Source organism: Anas platyrhynchos, chromosome W, assembly GCF_047663525.1.
Source record: "Anas platyrhynchos isolate ZD024472 breed Pekin duck chromosome W, IASCAAS_PekinDuck_T2T, whole genome shotgun sequence".
NCBI lineage: Eukaryota > Metazoa > Chordata > Aves > Anseriformes > Anatidae > Anas > Anas platyrhynchos.
The window spans coordinates 2870860-2888887 of NC_092620.1; the positions used below are offsets into that span (position 1 = coordinate 2870860).

The 18028-nt window shown below is 39.7% G+C and overlaps 1 protein-coding gene and 1 long non-coding RNA gene across 9 annotated transcripts in view; one reads left to right on the forward strand and one right to left on the reverse strand.

The window, feature by feature from the left end:
• Nucleotides 1-244: 244 nt before the first annotated feature.
• On the reverse strand, nucleotides 245-1934 carry LOC119714293 (uncharacterized). The gene is made up of 2 exons (XR_005261362.2): nucleotides 1845-1934; nucleotides 245-1700 (listed from the first exon to the last, which is right to left on the reverse strand). It is a non-coding gene; the product is annotated as an uncharacterized lncRNA (long non-coding RNA).
• Nucleotides 1935-1971: 37 nt separating this feature from the next.
• The window catches only part of LOC101793805 (nipped-B-like protein), a 200874-nt gene continuing 184817 nt past the window's right edge, over nucleotides 1972-18028 (forward strand). For 3 of the 8 annotated variants that reach the window (XM_072030446.1, XM_038169452.2, XM_038169450.2), the window contains exon 1: nucleotides 1973-2281. The gene's annotated coding sequence lies outside the window, so the exon portion shown is untranslated. Of the gene's footprint in view, nucleotides 2282-2436; nucleotides 2663-5060; nucleotides 5239-18028 lie in introns of all 8 variants that reach the window. The other 5 variants (XM_038169449.2, XM_038169447.2, XM_038169444.2 and 2 more) reach the window with 4 other exon arrangements.

Sequence of the window (18028 nt, forward strand, 5' to 3'; positions counted from 1 at the left end):
ACAACATGAATCGGTAACAATATGTTAGAAGTAGATTGAAATAGTATTCCTAGGCCAACTTTGTCATGTTAGAATAACATTTTCCTTTGAATTCATAGGTGCGTAAGTCCTGTATGTCCATACATGCGTGTGGACTCTAAAGAGACAGTTTATTAAACTTTAGTTTATTATGAAAAAAAAAAAATCCCCCTTGATTTACAGAGTTGCACTGTATTAAATTAAGCACAAAGATTTATGAACATGCTTCATCTACTTCACCAATTATTCTCCTTTATTTCAAATGGATAACTTGAAATTTTAAATGTATAAACAAATATAGGATTAGGACCTTTTATATTAAGTTGCAACAAAGGTATATAATACATATTTTCAGAGCCTGGTTTACACCATCTCCATTAAATTTACATGAGCATATATACACATTAGATATAAGTATTTCCAGTACTGAATTACCATATTCTCCAGTGCCATTTTCATTTCTGTACTTTCAAACACACTTGTAAATTGAACTTTGATTCATCCAACATTACAAATTTAATAGTTAGGCTTGAGAGATGCATTTAAAATCTGCCTTAAAGACAGACCATTATACAGAAAATTATAAGACTGAAAAATTCAAGTGCATTGGTGTAAGATACCTCTTTATCCATCCAGAACTTAAAGGATCTGTTTATGTCACAGGATATTTACAGCTAGTTGTGTCCAATTGCATGGCTGAATCCTGAAGTCCACAGTCGAGCAAGGCTTCCTTTAAACATCAAAGGATTTTTGTCGAAGTATTGAGGAGCACACACTCACAGCAGAAGTGAGTATGAGAAGACAGTTAAATCATTAAATGTAAATGCTTCTTCACTATTATCCTGTGGTATGATTATTCAGTTTTGCCTGTATAGAGGATAAACAAAATCTTTCATACTAGGACATTCTCTTTCTCCAAACAGTCCTTCACAACCCAGATTTAAAATATTTCCAGTAAATCTCGTGGTGGTGGTGAGCATCAACCTCCAGCATAGGACCCTTCACCTCAAGATCTGCATTTTTCCCCGTGCTCGTCCAAAAAGGTTGTTTTTAAAAGCCACTCCAATTCGATATGTCCACCTGGAAATTCCTCACCCCATCACTTTCAGCATCGGGTGTTTCCTCACTCGCTGGGCCGGAGGGGGACTGCCACCTTTGTGGTTTTATTATAAGGCGCGTTTTTAAGTATGCCTCCTGCGAGGCGGCTTTTTGCAGTCATTTGCGGTCCTCCTTCCCACCATCCTCAAGGCAGACAAAAATAAACTCAAAACATTTTGTTTGTTTGTTTGTTTTTTCAACGGTCACTTCTTCACGAATCGCTGACTGCCTTCGTCTCAGCGCAGGTCTGAGCGTAAACTCCGATCACGTTTCGTACACCAGAAAGGAAAATAAAAGAAAGAGAAACTCAGGCGGCAGTTGCAGAGGTGGAGATAGGGAGAGACAACCGCGCAGCGGAAATTCAGTTGTGCCCGCCGCCGACAAGCGCGGCGAGACAGAGGGAGTCTCTCCAGCTGCGGCAAAGCCGGGAGGGGAACGACGTGGAGCAGCGCAGTGGCGACAGCGGAAGCGGCGCTCGCTGAGCGAGCGAGAAGGAGGCGGTAAAGGAAAGGGGGAGGCTGTTAGTGTTTGGCGCCGGTGGAGGGAGTCATTCCTGCAACTGCACTTCCGGTCGGCATTTTGTTCTGAGAGGGAGCGAGAAAGACATACACACAGGATTCGATCTTTTCCTTTTCCCTCTTCCTTCTCCTTCCTTCTCCTTCTCCCTCCTTCTCCACCCCCACTTCTTCTCCCTATCCCCCCCCGCTTCTCGCTCGGTACCGACTCACCGTGCCTAGGCTGTCCCCTCCCCCGTCTTCCTGCACTCGCACGCAGAGGAAGCGGCGGCCTCTTGGCAGCGCTGCCCTGCCCCCCCCGCCCCCCCCCCCCCCGCCCTCCCCCCCGCCCTCGCTCCCTTGCGGCTCGGACTGTGTCTCGGAACAGGTTCGGCCCAGCGCGGCCCAGCCCGCGTTGATGTTGTGAAGTAGATTTGGGGGAAGGGATTTGTCTCGGTCGCTCACCCCCCAGCTCTACATGTTCGCTGCACTGAGGAGACGGAAGAGGAACCAGCCCCCCTCCCGGCCCGGATTATTGTTGTTATATTATCTCCTCTCCTCCCGCTCCGCGGTGGCGGCCTAGTAGCGACAGCTCCTCTGAGGAGGGAGGGGGGTGGAATTCTCTCTCCCTTTCTCGGATTCTCGTTGGATTCAGACGCCGATTTGCTCAGGTAATCCCCCTCCTTGTCTCCCCTTCTCCCTGCCCTCTCCAGCAACGGGCCGGGCCTTACAGCCCAGGCGGCCCAACGCTGCAGGTAGCAGAGGGGATTAGATGTTATCCGGGGTAGAGGGGAATAAGTGGCAACCGGAGGTGTTTATTTCGTAGCTCCCCTTTCTGCTCGCTCGGGTTTAGCGGAGGAGATTGTTTTTTTCCGGGCTGCCGGGAGGCCTAGGCCCGGTAGAGAGCGCAGGCCTGCCTGCCGACGCTCGGGGATTGGAAAGATGAAGCGGCTTCTCAGTGACAGGCCTCAACCCGGAGCTGAGAAGGAGGAGGAAATAATAGTTACACGCAAACGTGCACCGATCCTGTTCCATATTTACAGCTATGGCAAGTAAGTTCCCTGGTGTAAGGTCCCAGCACAGACAGCCCTTTGAACTGAGGAAGGAGTAAGTGGAGAAATGGGGCAAGAGAGACAATGTAAATACCTAGAAACAAAAATGTCTATCTTTACCATTCTCTTCTAACAAACTCAATTCTGAACATTCAAAAGTTTGAATGCATATGGATTTATAATGTGCAAATGTTTGATCTCTAAGATAATGATTGCTTAGTGTGTTAATCACTTCATTTCATATATTTTTAGAGTAAAACTAGACCTTGTGGGGAGATTGACAAGACACAGGCACCTGCAGATCCACGAAATACAGATAGACAAGCATATGTACTAAAATCAAAATAAATACTATCTTGTTTTCTAACAAACAGAAAATGGGAAAGGGATTGTGTGTAAAGTGGTACATTTATGGCATTTCAGGGGCCAAGATGAAGATGAGATCTTACCCTAAGTACTTGAGAATCAAATTTAATTAAGTGAAAAGTGAGGAACGTTTAAGAAGTGTCATCCTTTCTTGTCAGGCCATATCACTTTGAGATCCTGAGGTTGTTATTGGCTGTTTGTGTCCACGATGTTTGAATACGTAATTAGGTGTCATTTTAACAGGTCAAATGTGTTTTGTAATTGACTGTTGATTAAGTGTCAGGTCTTTATAAATAAATGGTAGCTAATTTTTCAGTAAAGTAAATCTTGGACTTACGGTGTGTTGGAGTTGAGAGTTATTAAAAATTGAGGTAGGTTTAAAAACACCCTATGAACTAATAAAAATACTCATCCAGAAATTATGTAATTGAGGGAAATCTTAAGATACCAAGTTTCATCTTTCATACAGAAAGGAAACTTATAAATGACAAACAAGTATCAACATTTCATAGTTTGTCTTTTTAAGTAAGCTTTTGAGTTGTTCAGGCAGATCTATTATAATCACGGTTGGTTATTGCATGTAATAAAGTAACTTTCTGGGATCTTGTGTTTAGAGTTTTAAAACTGCATTATGCCTCTGAGTGCTCTGATACATGTTTAAAGGGGTGAAGTTAATATAGCTGTCGCATAGAAGGCGTGTTTTTAATGCTGTAAATCCGTGTAGTAGTCAGTAGCATGTCCATGATTTGTATTGGTCAGGGAGCAGTTTGAATTTTAAAAAGCCTGACGATCCTGTTGAGCCCCAATCCCGGCCTCCCTCCCTCCACTAATCTTCCATTCCTGTCTTTGTGCTGCTTGGTCCTGTTAGACACTGTTTGCAACAGGGCCTTAGGCCTATGTACATGTAGAAGAATCGAACCGTTTATGCTTAGATAAAGCAACTTTTTATTTTAAACCTCGTGAGTTGCTGAGGGAGCCATTAGTTGTCTCAATCTGTCCCTATTTCTGTGTGTAGCTGAGTTGTTGTTTTCTTTTGGCATGTAGTGTGCATGGGGGTCGGGTGTAATTCTGCTTTGCAGGAAAGAAAGGACAGTGCTGAAGTAATTGTAGTTCTTGGTTAGTTTTCATCATCAGGAAGCAATGTTAGCTGTAGCATTTTGTTGTTTAAAACAACTCTTATTTTAACAAAAATGAGTTTGTTAAGCTAACAGTGGTGAACTTCTCTGACTTATATTTAAATACAGTCTCCTTAAATGAAAAATGAGATATGAGCAGGAAATGAGCTACTGCAGTTATTTAGTTCCTGTCAAGTTGTTTTATGGCTTTTTTTTTTTTTAAAATCAGAAATCATACACTTTTTTGATATCAAAAATAGGCGTATTTACAGAGGGAAACTTAAGATGCTGGCTATTTGTGATTTATAATGAGGTGGGTTATTTTGAGCCATATATGGTTAATCCTGAATTAGTTACATTATCACAGTTTATGTAGTTGTAAATTTCTTTATATCGGACAAATATGTAATGGAGAAATGTAAGGTGGCTTTTTTTTTTTTTTTTTTAGATTGTATTTATAGTACATTTAAGTGTGTGCATGGGGGAAGCTCGACTTATTTCACTTTAATACCTCTCTTACCCTAGCATTAGGAGTTAAAATTGATCCACTGTCACAACAGCTAGTTGGTTAGGTTGTAGTTATTTTATTCATGTTATAGAATTACATAATTAATTATTCTTGAGGTGTTAGCTGTAACAATTATTTTAACTGAGAGAGGAAAAAAGGAAAATGTTTTCTTCTGTTTATCTTTTGTGCTTTTGACTACCTTGTATGCAAGAAACAAGTTCAAAACATACAAGTTTTTTTTCTTCTTTTCTTCTCAACTACTTAAATGTTTTACATGAAGTTATTCTAATAAAAAAACATTTCACTGAAGCTTTTGCTATCTTGTAAAGCTGATTTTTATGTTTTAAAAAATATTTTTAATAAAGAGAGAAACAGGCATACCACTAAAAATTATTTTTTACATTTAAAGTGTTTTCATTTGGATTTAAGAGAAATACAGAGAAGGATCAGAGAAGCAATATTATACTGCTAAAACAATTTGCGGATCTCTGTTCTACATAAGACTACATGTACCCCAGTGCAAGCTCATTACATGTTTGGGACTCCATGGACAATAATGTTCATATGTCTCTTCTTGCCAAATCAAGGTAATATGTAGTAATGTCTTTAGGTTAGAAAGGTTAGGTTGTTTTTTGTATGATGATAATTATAATGCTGCTTTAATCCTGAATCATGTATATATTCCTCTATAATATAAATAAACTGTATTTTGAAGGATACTAGATGAAAAAACAGTGTGAATTGATTTGAGCCAGTTTCCTATTGCAATTTTCTGTGTGTTCAGTGGTAAATGTGTGGTATTTTTTGTGTGTGTATTATATTACAAAGTGTTAAAATCATTCTTTAAATTCATTTTAATATTAACTTCATAAATATTATACAATACATGTAAAATTAGTGGATAAGTGCTAGTAACTAGAAGGAGAAATTATACTCCTATTCTGAATATCTAGACCTAAGAAATAAATTGTTTTCAAAATCAGAACTTTATGCTCTCTAGAAATTATTCCAGAGACAGAATTGGAAAAATATGAGCTGTGATAATTTTAGAGTTTAGTGTCTGGTAGGTGTGAATTGGATCATCCAGTGTTAGAATAGCTATTCACTGTCACAAGATATGTTATTAGAAATATTTAACAATTGAAAAAATGGCTGTTTTAATGATACAACTTATTTTCAGTCTTCCTTTACATATGCCTTTATTAACGTACAAGTTATGTTAGCTGTTGATTTTTAATCATCAGCAGTAAGGAGTACTCAGTTGCACAGAGAAACTTACAAGGAAATGTTTGAAGTTGGTGATATCTATATGGTATTGGTAATAACCCTGTATAATAATGATGCTTTTTAGAAATCAAAAAAGGAAGTACTTCTAAAATTACAGTATTATAAAACCTTTCAATACAATTCATCTGTACTTGTTTTTATTTTATTAGTGTTACAAACATACTTAGTAGACGATCCTGATGTGTGAAGTATTTGGAAGAGAAGTGCTTTATGTTGATGTCTATTGCACCCAAGGAGTGAGGAAATTGTGTTTGAGGAGATTGTGCAGGACCTATGATTTGTGTCTCACTTCCTGTCCTGACTGTTCACTATAGAAAATCTCACTAGCAAAAGGGAGGGGATGACATTTCTACACGCAGCTGGGCCAAAAATTCTAAAAGGAAATCAAGTCAAATTGAATGTAGTTGTTGGTACTGTACTTGGAGGTGACTACTTGGTTTACACAAATAACTTTAAAAAAAATGTATATATATGCATTGAAGAACATTTCTCATGTTAAAGTCTTTCAGTTAGAACAAATTCTAGAAGACTATTTTTTAGTGCTTTTTTAGTATTTATGTCAGTTGGTTCTAAATTTTTTCAATCAGAGATCTCAATTCTTTATATGATTAGATATTCCCATTTCAAATTATTGCTATGGTTTGATATGAAGCATTTTGTTTTTTTGCAGCAGTGTATATGTGTAGACATGCATTTTACAGGAACAGTGTTAAAAAACATTAGGCTGCAAAGTCAGGGACTCAGGTAAGGTACGAACAGACTTCAGAAAAAAACATAATCCAGTCTCCTTCTCCATGCACTGGGCATTTAGCTACATTATTGTATTCCCTCTTACCCTTATGTCCCCAATTCAGTGCCTCATATGGTGCATGGGAAATGTCAGCTGACTAGTATACTGTTATAACCTAGTATATTTTTTTTATATTTTATTTTTTATATTTTTAAAACCTAGCTTTATTTTTTTATATTATAACCTAATATATATTTGTTTTTCTTTGTCATTCAGTGTGCAGCCTGTTGCCTTATTACCTGCTGTATAGTATTCAAGTTTTTTAATGAACGCTGAAGTGTTTTTAACTACGTAGGAGTTATCATCAAAGTATATATCTGTGCTTCACAAACATTAGAGAACATTTGTTTAGTATATCTATAAAATTTTATTTTCATTTTACATATGGAGGACTGAAATTGAGTCAAAATTGTGAGTTTTAAAACTGCTTATAAATCTTGAGTGCGTAATTTGACATGCTTTATTACTGAGATTTTTAGAGTTACTTTACAACACATAATCAATTTATAACATAGTTTTCTTTGATTTATTTGAGGTTGTGAGCGTCTCACACTTCAACATATCAGGCCCATTGTTTCTCATGCTGCATCCCTAAGAAATATAGAATGAGATTTCACTGGCCTTAAGCATCTTTTCAGTTTCAAATGTCTTGATCATGCCAAGAGCTGGACAAAAATAGATTTTTAAAAAGATACTTTTTTAAAAAGATACTTTGAAAAGTATCTCCCTCTGTGACATGAAGAAACCAAAATCTCAGAAGAGATTCTCATCAGCAACTAGAGAATAACCAACAGGATTCAAGTGGCTAAATGGCTTGCATGCAATAGTGGAGGCATTCAAAATGCTACTTCCAGCAGGAGCTAGCAACCATGGAGAATGTCCTAAGCAGTGGTTATTGGCTGTTAAGGATGAAACTCTGCGTCTTAAAGTGGTAATTTTGTAGTTCATGTAAATTGGTTGAATGGAAACCTCTGTAGCCTAGTGGTCAGTCCATTTCATTACAATGTCAGTCTGTTGTAAGATTAATATTAATGTTAAATTGTATGGCTGTGATAGGAAAGCAGGACTGTTCTGAGGTATAACTATGGGTGGGTGTGTTCCTAGTCAGAACATTGCCTTTGGGTTGTAGGAAGCCCAAGTTCAGTCTGTATGAGGCAGAGTTGCTCCTGGGATTTACCCCCCCCCCCCCCCCCCCATGGCTTTTTATGTTCTAATCATCTGATCTAATTGTGTCACAGAGGCTCTGGGCATATTAGGGAACAGGCAGAAGAAGTAGTTCTAAAGTATAGAAGTTTTTTTTTTTTTTAACTATTTTTTCTTTCTTTCCTTGTGATGGAAGTTTTCTGTAGAAAATACATTTTTTTTTTTTGTTTGTTGTGTTGGTAATAACAGTTGTTTTTGACAAACTGGCAGTCTTCCAGTATATGATCTCTTGGATGAGATTTTTTTTTAATTGATTCTTTTTACTAACTGTACGTTATTAAGATTTCTAAGTAAAAGTGTAACATCCCACAGAAAGAAGCTTCTTATGTGATCTAAGTCATTGGTTTCATGACCATCATCTGTCATGTACCATGTATAAAGCAGGGATTCTGTGGGTAACAAAACAAGTATATGATAATCTAACAAATGACTTATAATGCACAGTGGACTGAATTGGAGGAGTAAGCAAACATAATTCTGATGTTTCTTAATACTTTAATGCCTGGCTTTATAGTTCTAACCTTCTCTCTTTTTATTTTTTCAATATAATGTAATTTATTAAACTCCTTGAATGTAAGCATGTGTCTGTGACAGTGCAACCCCTATCTCTGATGTCTTGAGCAAATAATCTCTCCTGTGTTGACCAGATACTCAAAAAGAGTAATGTTACAAATGCTTTGTCTTTGAAATTTTATTTTCAGGTCTTAGGTTTCAGTAGAGACTGTCACACTTCTTGCATGTTGTCTTCATTCAGATATGCTGCTTTCTCTTGAGGTGCTTATTGGATATTAATTATTGTGTGTGTTTGTGTGTGTGTGTGTAAAATTCAGAGAGCTCTCATCAGTTGCTATGTACAGCAACTACCTTAGTATCTATGGGATAAATAAGCTGGAACGTTTTTTGTAGTTTAAGAGTTGGGAAAACTTTGGTAAGATTAATAGAACTGTAGTAAGAACACAGGGAAAGTGCTTTATGTAGGTCTAAAATCAGTTTCACTTTTATTTTGTCTGAATGGATAAATAAAAATCTGTACAATTATTTGTTGAATTTCTCATTCAAAGTAAGGAGACGTGAATGCTTTTTACTACAGTGGATGTTAGGTTTGCTTGTGTTTTTATTATTAATGTTTTTAATAATGGGAACTTAATTATTTTCTACTAGCATGCTCAGCAATGATTTTCTTTCTGGCCATTTTCTTAAGAAGTCATGTTGAGGAACAACCAGAATAGCTTCTTATTAAAATTTGGCAATTATAAGCAATTGAAACATTAAGTGTTCCTAGTTAACTTCTTAAAATGTATGTTGCTCCCTGCTTAGTTTTTATAGGTGAGTGCCTTACCAGTAAGTTACTGGTGTCTGAAAAATTAGCTGGCTTTTCTGATTATAGGTGTTAAAAGTTGAAAAATGTATGCACAATAAGACTTTAAGTACAAGTTGTTCTGAGTAGTGAGATGTAGTACAGACTTAGTTTTCCAGTGGCCATTCACTGCTTATCCACAGTGTTGATCTTTTCAAATGTGGAAAAGACAACTGAAGTTGCAGGTGTTTGGAAGGTTGAACACATGGAGAATAAGACTGGTGGATTGGAACTGAATTTACACAGATACAGAGGGAATGGGAGTTTGAAAGGCAATAACCTGGGAGGAAGGTAGTTAGCTTTCCTTCCTAAGGAAGTGGTGGATGAACGGATGGGACTGGATAAAGGAACTGGTGGCGCAGATACAAGTGTCCTTAGTGAAGATGCAAAAAGAGCTGTGAAATAACTTTAGCAAGAAACCAAGACAAAAAGGCACTCTGGAATTGGGCATACAGTCAACAGTTTAGGGACAAGAATGGCGGGAAAGTATGTACTGAGAGGCCAGAGAGGGGAGGAAGAACAAACTGCTTGAGAAGCCAGAACTACAAAACAAGGATTGGCTGGGCAAAGAAGTAGTATTTCACACATGGGAATTTGTTGTTTGAATTGCTTGATTTATTTCTTTCTTTTTTTCCTTTAAACTGAGTAAATCATATATTGTAGGAAAAAAAAAGTTCAGAAACGTGGAGTAACTCTTGCAAGAGCAAACAGTAGGGAATTTTGTAGTTCAGATTCTGTGTAGTCTGCATTTGGCATCTGTGAATGCACTGTGGTAGTCTTTAAGTCTGTTGTCACTATTCATTTCCTACAACAAGATGCCTATTTGACTGACTGTGTGGAATTAAAATAGCCTCCTTAATAGAGATTTAAAACTCCCTTCCCCCCCGGTTAGATGAATGTCTTCAAGACTTCAGATATTGTTGATATTGGGGAAAGGGATAGGTTCCTGAGATTGCTTCTAGTCCTATTTTTTATGTTTGAACACCAAAGAGAAATCAAAAATATTTAATGTATAGTCCTTTGCCTCAATCAATTCACATCATTAAACCTTGCTCCAAAGACAGAATTCTTAATTTCTTCACAGGCTTTTCTGTAGTATGTATTGTAATATTGGAATGCTTTACAAATACTTCTAAAAATGTTTTTGAAGAAAGTGTCATTTTGCAAGTTAGAAACTTAGATGCAAAAGTTCTGGTAGAAATCTAGAAAGCTTTGAGTTGATGCTGTGTTGAATGTTCTGTTTTAGAGGGGTTTATAAAATTAATCTTCAACATTTTAAACGGTATGAGTTTTAACATACAGAAATGCATTTCATATACCTTTTTAAGCATTGTCTTGTAAAACAGCTGTCACAGTGTAGTAAGTAAAATTGTAATCTTGATTTTTGCATTATAATAAGGAATTGGAATGAGATCAAAAAGGGTTTTTGCTGTTGTGATACTGTTGTTGGACAAGTCAGCCCCTCAGTGTCAATCACAAGTTGGAGATGTGTGAGCATACAAAGTAGAACTCAACTCCTGTGGTGCTGAGCAAGGGATTCATATAGGTTAGTCAATAGAAAATATTGAAGAGATTTTTTACCTCCTAAAAGAGAGTTTGAATCAGTTTATTTGATATTCATATTCTCTCTTTAAGGCTCTTTCCCTGTTCTAATGAATTTTCCTTACATTGTGATGTATTTCTCCTTCAACAATAGGAGAAGGGAATGCTTGATACCCCATAAAATCTTGGAGCCAATGGAAAACTCTAGTAGATAGTGCCAAATGTATGTTTGAACCTCCTGTTACTGAGGAGGATGTTAGAATGTGAGTGTGAGAAAAATTGTAATAATTTTCTTCAGACGGGATCTTCTGTGAAGCTATTTTATTCATGATTGCAGTGGCAGGCATCCTGCCAATAGGAGCGCATTACAGTAAACAAATCATAACCTTTTATTCCCTATTACCCAACACCTTGATTACCTCCCGTTTCCTCATTGGCTGAGTACTACAGGTTCACAAGCTACTCGACACTCCTCTATACCATATATGTACAGTTTATTAAATCAACCCTTTAATTTCTCCTTTTTCCTTTTCCTCCTTTCTTATGTTTAGAGAACTTGTGATCTTTTTTTTTTTTTTTTAACTGTACTCACACTGCTCATCCTGTTTGTCTCAGCTATCCAGCTATCCTCCTTATTTTGGGACAGTGGGACCTTCCCCTTATCTGCTTAACATTCCCCACTGCTATGCCGCACAATCGCTTTTGAATATGCAAGGTTAGTGGAATTTTCCACTGCAAAAACACCTTCTATTGCAAAAAGACAACTTCGTTTCTCACAATTCCTCCCTCTTCTTTTCTTACTCCTATTGTTGTTTTTGCACCTCTTTGCATACCCCACTTTTTACTTTTTTCAAAATTAAGGCACAATATTCTTCTTTGGATGTCACAGGGGATGACAGATACACAGTGCCATTATTATAACAATACCAACAAATAGTTGTTTGAGCCAATTCCATTCAGGTAACCACAAAGTTAGTTTCTCCTGAATGTTTCTAAATCCCCAGGAAGTGTCATCTTGAGCCACTCTATGTAGGATCTTGTATCTTTTTTCCCCAAATATTTTTGAGATCAGTCAAATTCATCCAATTTGATCTACATATATATAGCAACTAGCATTAATTACAGTGCACGCTCCTCCTTCTGAGGTTAGCAATAAATCTAATACCATTCGATTCCAGAGTACTATTTTTGCAAACTTGTTAACTTCACTTATAACGCCTGGACTGCATCCAGAGTGTTGTTTTCTAGTTCATCAATTGTAGCTGGGGTATTTACAATAGCTTTTTCTAATTCATTCACCCCTTACCGTGGTAGAAACCACTTTGCAAAACAGTGGAATCCCTTGTTTCTTTTTACCAGAGGATTTTCTGGAGTTGTTTTAACTCCGTGTGTGATGTCAAGAGGGCTTTGGCTCTGTGAATCTTCAACAGTAGTTATATTTGGAATTATTGCCCCCAGGGTGCAAGCTCCCTTCCACCACAGGGATAAAACCTTCCTAGATTTATTGCCATATGGCCAGTACCGCCCCTTGCCATTTGCAGCAGGCCATCCGGTTACAGGATTCTCATGATATAACTGGTGTGCATTATAAAGGTTATCATCCCTGTAGCTACCATATTCAGTACAGTATGGATGATTCCCTACTTCTTGGATAATACCTCTACATCCAGGGTTAGTACTATTGCCCCCTGAGTTTATATCAGTGTTGTCTAAGAAGCATCTTTGATAACACGTCATATTGTAGCCAGGATTATGTGCAAGGGAGTTCAACTTCGAAATCTATTCCTTCCTGGGACTGAGTATGATCTGTCATTTTTAGAAATCTAGAGAATCCAGCCGGAGTTGCTGCTGGAAATAGCAATCAGGGACAAGGCCTTTTCAGTCTTTCTAGGCATCTCCGTGCAAATCCAACAATTATTTTGAGGTAGAACTCGAGAGATGTTCTGGATTAATTGGAAATGCTGATTTTTCCCTCCATCCTATCGCTAATCCATTGAGAATAGGTATTACTAAGATAAACTTAAAATACATCATTTCTCTCTCTATATACACCCCTAAAATAATTAAGAAATAATAATTAAGAAAGACAATATAAATCACAAACTAATAAGAATTCTTCTGGTGGGGATTAAATACACCCCCCCTTTCTTTTTCTCCCACTTCCAGGGAGTGTTATCTAGAAACACTCCAATTCTGTGTAATTCAATCCCTTGTACTCATTAAATCATTAAGAATTCTTCAAAGGAGAAGTTAAAGGTTTACAATAGATAGTTTCATCAGTTTTAACCTTAAAAGTCTTTGTTAATGCAGTCTCTCAGGTATCAGGGTTAACTGATGCTTTTACCCAGGTATGAGTCCACCCTTTCTCAGCCATTCTTCCTGTCGTCTCAGTGGTCAGGAGCACTTGGAACTGTCCGTCCCACTCGGGTTGCAGGTTCGATTCTCTCCGTGTTCACATCAAAACACAGTCTCCTGCCCGGAATGGATGGATCAGGGCTTCCAAGTGTGGGGTTTGAGCTAATGATCCACGGGTCCTGAGAGATGACAAAGAGGATGACAGCCCAAGTATATAGTTCTTAACAAAAACATCTTTTGTCTCAAATTGAGGGAATTCATTCCCTTTGTCCACGTACAGCAATCCAAATAATATTTCATATGGTGAAACTCCCACATCTTTTCTTGGTGCAGTTTGAATTCGGAGAAGTGCCAAAGGTAAGTACTTTGTTTGGGGAAGATGAGTTTCCAGAACTTAATTGCTTCTTTACTGTCTGATCCGCTCTACCTTTTCAGAAGAGGAAGGATGCCAAGGAGCGTGAAATTTCCATTTGACTCCTAGAGTCCACATTATCCCTTGCAATATTTCTGATATAAAGTGATTTCCTTGATCAGAGTCAATATTTCCAACAATTCCATACCTGGGAGTTATTTATTCTAGAATTACCTTAGTAACTACGTTCACAGTAGCAGATACTGAAGGGAAAGCTTCCACCCACCCTTGACAAATGATCTACTGAGACTAACAAGTATTTAAATCTACCTACTCTAAGGAGTTCTGTAAAATCTGTACATTTTGGAAGGGTTGAATTCCTGTTTCTTGTCCCCCTTTGGGCTGACTGCGGATAATTTTCCAATTTACCTTTTGACATACTACACAGCTCCTGCATACTTATTTAGCCAGAGTATATGTATTCCTACACATACATATTTCCATAGCACAGCGTCATACATTGCCTGGACTCTCCAGTGACCCTCTTGATGCAAAACAGTTAATATTTGCCTCATTATCACTTTATTCAGCATTTTTCTCCCATCAGGGAGTATCCATTTTCCTTCAGACTTCATGGCTCCTGATTCCTTAAAAAAATCTTTATTTTAAAACTTTTTAGTTCTTTCTTAATTTTCAACAATTCCCTGAATCCTCTCTGCATTTATTCTTTGTTTTCCTTCAGACATTAGGTACCTTAAATACCTGACTTCTCTTTCTCCATATTGTAATTTATTTTTCAATACTCTGCTTTCCCAGAAATACCCTGCTTTCCCAGAAAGTTGGATAGCTTGTTAGTAGCTTCTTTCACAACTGTTTTCTCCTGTCCTGACAATAAAAGATCATCCACATATTTGTAACAGTAACACCTCCTCAGGAGGTTGGAGTTGCTCCAAAATCTGTTCTAGAACGTGCCCAAATAAATAGGTGGCCCTGTAAACCCCTGAGGTAAAACTGTCCACCTGTATTGTTGCTTCCGCCCCCATTTCAGGGTCTTCCAGTCAGAGGTGAGTATATCTTTGCTCTCAGGGCCTGAGAGGACTCCATTAATAACACTGTTATTCCAGCCTAACAATTTACTAGTTGAATGCCAAATTTCATCATCAAATCCTTTCCCAACAAATTAGTCCCTGCCTCAGGTACATACAATAATTGCCCAGTGATCGTTCTATCCCTAGTCTCAGCTTGGTGTCCCCAAAAAGTGTCACTGTTATCCCAGCCCCTTCTACCCCCATCACATTTAGGGTTTCATTAGTTAATTTAAGCTCTGATGCTTTAAAGGCCAGTCATGACCTAGCTGCCTCATTGTACTGGGTTCACATGGCAATGTTCTGCTAGTGGGGGGCTGCAGTGGGTAGCCCCTGTAAGAAGAATCCAGCAGTTGCCCCATGTTAGATAAGGGCCAGTTTCAGCCAGCTCCAAAGGGGCCCACCGCTGCCCAGAGCCAAGCCATGAGCAATGTAATTTGTGCCTCTGTGAGAGCACATCCAAGAAAGCAAGGAAAAAACAAAACAAAAAAAAAACAGTGAGGAGTGAGAAACCTCCCTGTAGATACCAAGGTCAGTGCAGAGGAGGGGGAGGAGGCTTTCCAGGTGCTGGAGCCGAAGCCCCCCTGCGGCATGTGGAGAGGCCACTGCTGGAGCAATCTGACTCCCCTTCCCCACAGCCCATGGTGTACTTCAGCGGAGGAGATTTCTACGCTGCAGCCTGTGGAGAGGAGCCCATGCAGGAGCAGGAGATCGGGGCGGGGGGGGGGTGTCCCAGGGGGTCCCAAAGCCAGACCAACCCACTCCTGATGAATAGACCCTGTAGCACAGACCCACACATGGAGCAGCTCCCAAAGAGCCCATTTTTCACTGCCCATGGAGAAACCCACACAGGACTAGCCCAGGAAGGTCGGCACTCCGTGAGAGGCCCTGCACCAGAGCAGGGGGAAGAGCGACCGTGAAGGAGCGGTAGAAATAAAGCACCATGGACTGACTGCAGCCCCCACTGCCAGCCTACCCGCACCGCTCAGGGCAGGAAAGAGGTGGAAGACAGTGGATGGAGGAAGGTGACCCCAGCTTGTTTCCCTGTTTCTCACTGCTCCAGCCTGTCAGCAGTAGGTAATAAATTTTATTAATTTTCCTATGCTAAGTCTGTTTTGCCCGCAACAATAACTGTAGAGTGATCCCCATTGAGGTACACTTGAGGAACCCTTTTTCATTTATCAGGGAACTAGATTTCTGAGAATCCTCGACTCCCCTATTCTGAATTTATAACAGCAATCTCTCTTCCTTCTTCCACTCTGGATACTCCTATTTGAAGTGGCCAGCCTGGCCACACTTAAAACATCTTCTCAAAGCCTGTCCCTGCTGGGATTTAGGCTGTAACACGGGTAGCTTTCCTTGCCTGCCATTCCTTCATCTCTCTTCTTCTCCTTTCTGTACTGGGCCTAACTCCTCCTGAAAGCCCTTCTGTTTCCAGCCCTCTGCCTCACTACCCAGTATGCATTTGTTCGGCGCTCTACTTTTCCTTCTCATCTCCCCTCCTGGCATACACCTTCATACTACCTACACTGTTAACTCCATCCTCCCAATTTCTGGAGCTTTTTCTGCGTATCTGGCCAGGCTTTAATCACAAAATAAACTTTCAAGAGCTCTTGGGCTACAGGGTCCTCAAGATTCATCCCTGAGTACTTTCTCGTTCTGGCCAAAAGTCTCTTGTATGATTTCTGTGTTTGTGGTGGTTTTACCAAGCTAGGCAGCTAAATGCCACAACCGTTCTCTCCATTCCCCTCCTTAGATGAGGAGGGGATGAAGTAAAGGAAAGAACAATTCACAGGTTGAGATAAGGATAATTTAAAGGAAAAAAAAAAAAGAATAATTATTAAGGAAAGATTATTATTAATCAATTTAACTAAAGGGAAAAAAGGGAAAGGGGAAAGGGAGGGGGAAAGGAAAAAAAAAAAAAAACAGGAAAAAAACAAAACAAGTAAAGGCTATGTGGAAGTGCAGAGGAAGGAAATTACTCTCTACCTCCCACAAATGAGCGATGCTTGACCACGTCCTTGAAGCAGGGCCTCAACGCACGTAGCCGGTGTTTGGGAGGAGGACCGATGTTTTTGCAACGAGAGCCCACCCCTCCCCTCTTCCTGTTTCCACCTTTTATTGCTGAGTGTGACATCATATGGTATGGAATATCCCTTTGGTTGGTTTAGGTCAGCTGCCCTGGTGATGTTTCTTTCTCATTTTTTTTGCCCACCCCCTAGGAGGGTTAGAGAGAGTCCTGATGCTGTGCCAGCACTGCTCAGCAGCAGACACAACACTGGTGTGATACCACTGCTGTTCTAGCTACAAGTACAGAGTACAGCACTGTATGGGTTGCTGCAGGGAAAGTTAACAACCCAGCCAGACCCAGTACAACCTCCACCCCTTATTCCATACCATTTGTGTCACTCTCAGGTCCCCCATGCTTTAGCATATAAGTATTCTCATCACCATTGTTCCTTGTTCTTTAACAGATTGATAGGTAGGTATATCTTTTCATTCTGTAGGTCTTTCTCAAGGTTAAATCTCCTTGAGGCACGCACTTGATATCCCCATTCTTTTGCATGACCCACCAGGTATACCCTGGTCCTTGGGCGAAGACAATCCCACGAGTGGGTTTGCCTTTTCCTGAGGCAGGAGCAACCCACACCGCCTTCCCCATCCACTTTCCTACATGCACTACGGGGACTTTAGCTCCTTTCGCTGTGTGTAGGGGTTTTGTTTCGGCAGGACCAGCATGGCTGTCAGACCCCCCCTGTTGTTAACAAGCCAAGTGGCTTCTGGTAGATTTATATCCCATTGTTTCCATGTCCCAGCACCCAATGCTCGTAACGTAGTCCATTGTACCTCTCAACCTTCCCAGAGGCTTGTGGGTGATAAGGGATGCGGTACACCCGCTCAATACCATGCCTCTTGGCCCAGGAGGTGACAAGATTGTTTCGGAAATGACTCCCATTGTCAGACTCGATTCTCTCTGGCGTACCATTATGCCACAGCACTTGCCTTTCTAGGCCCAAGATGGTGTTTTGGGCCGTGGCATGCTTTACGGGGTATGTTTCCAGCCACCCAGTAGTTGCTTCTACCATGCTGAGTATGTACCACTCATCCTGTTTTTCTCAGCTATCCTCCTTGTTTGGGACAGTGGGACCTTCCCTTTATCTGCTTAACATACTCCCCACTGCTATGCCGCACAATTGCTTTTGAATATGTAAGGTTAGTAGAATTTTCCACTGCAAAAACACGTTCTATTGCAAAAAGACAACTTCGTTTCTCACATTGGTATCCCGAACAAGTGCTCTTCTTCTCTTGCTGAGATTTTAAGTGAAGAGGTGAAGGTGTGTGGTGGTTTTACTCGGGTGGGTGACCGAGCTCCACCACAACTGCTCTCTCACTCCCCCTCCTCGAA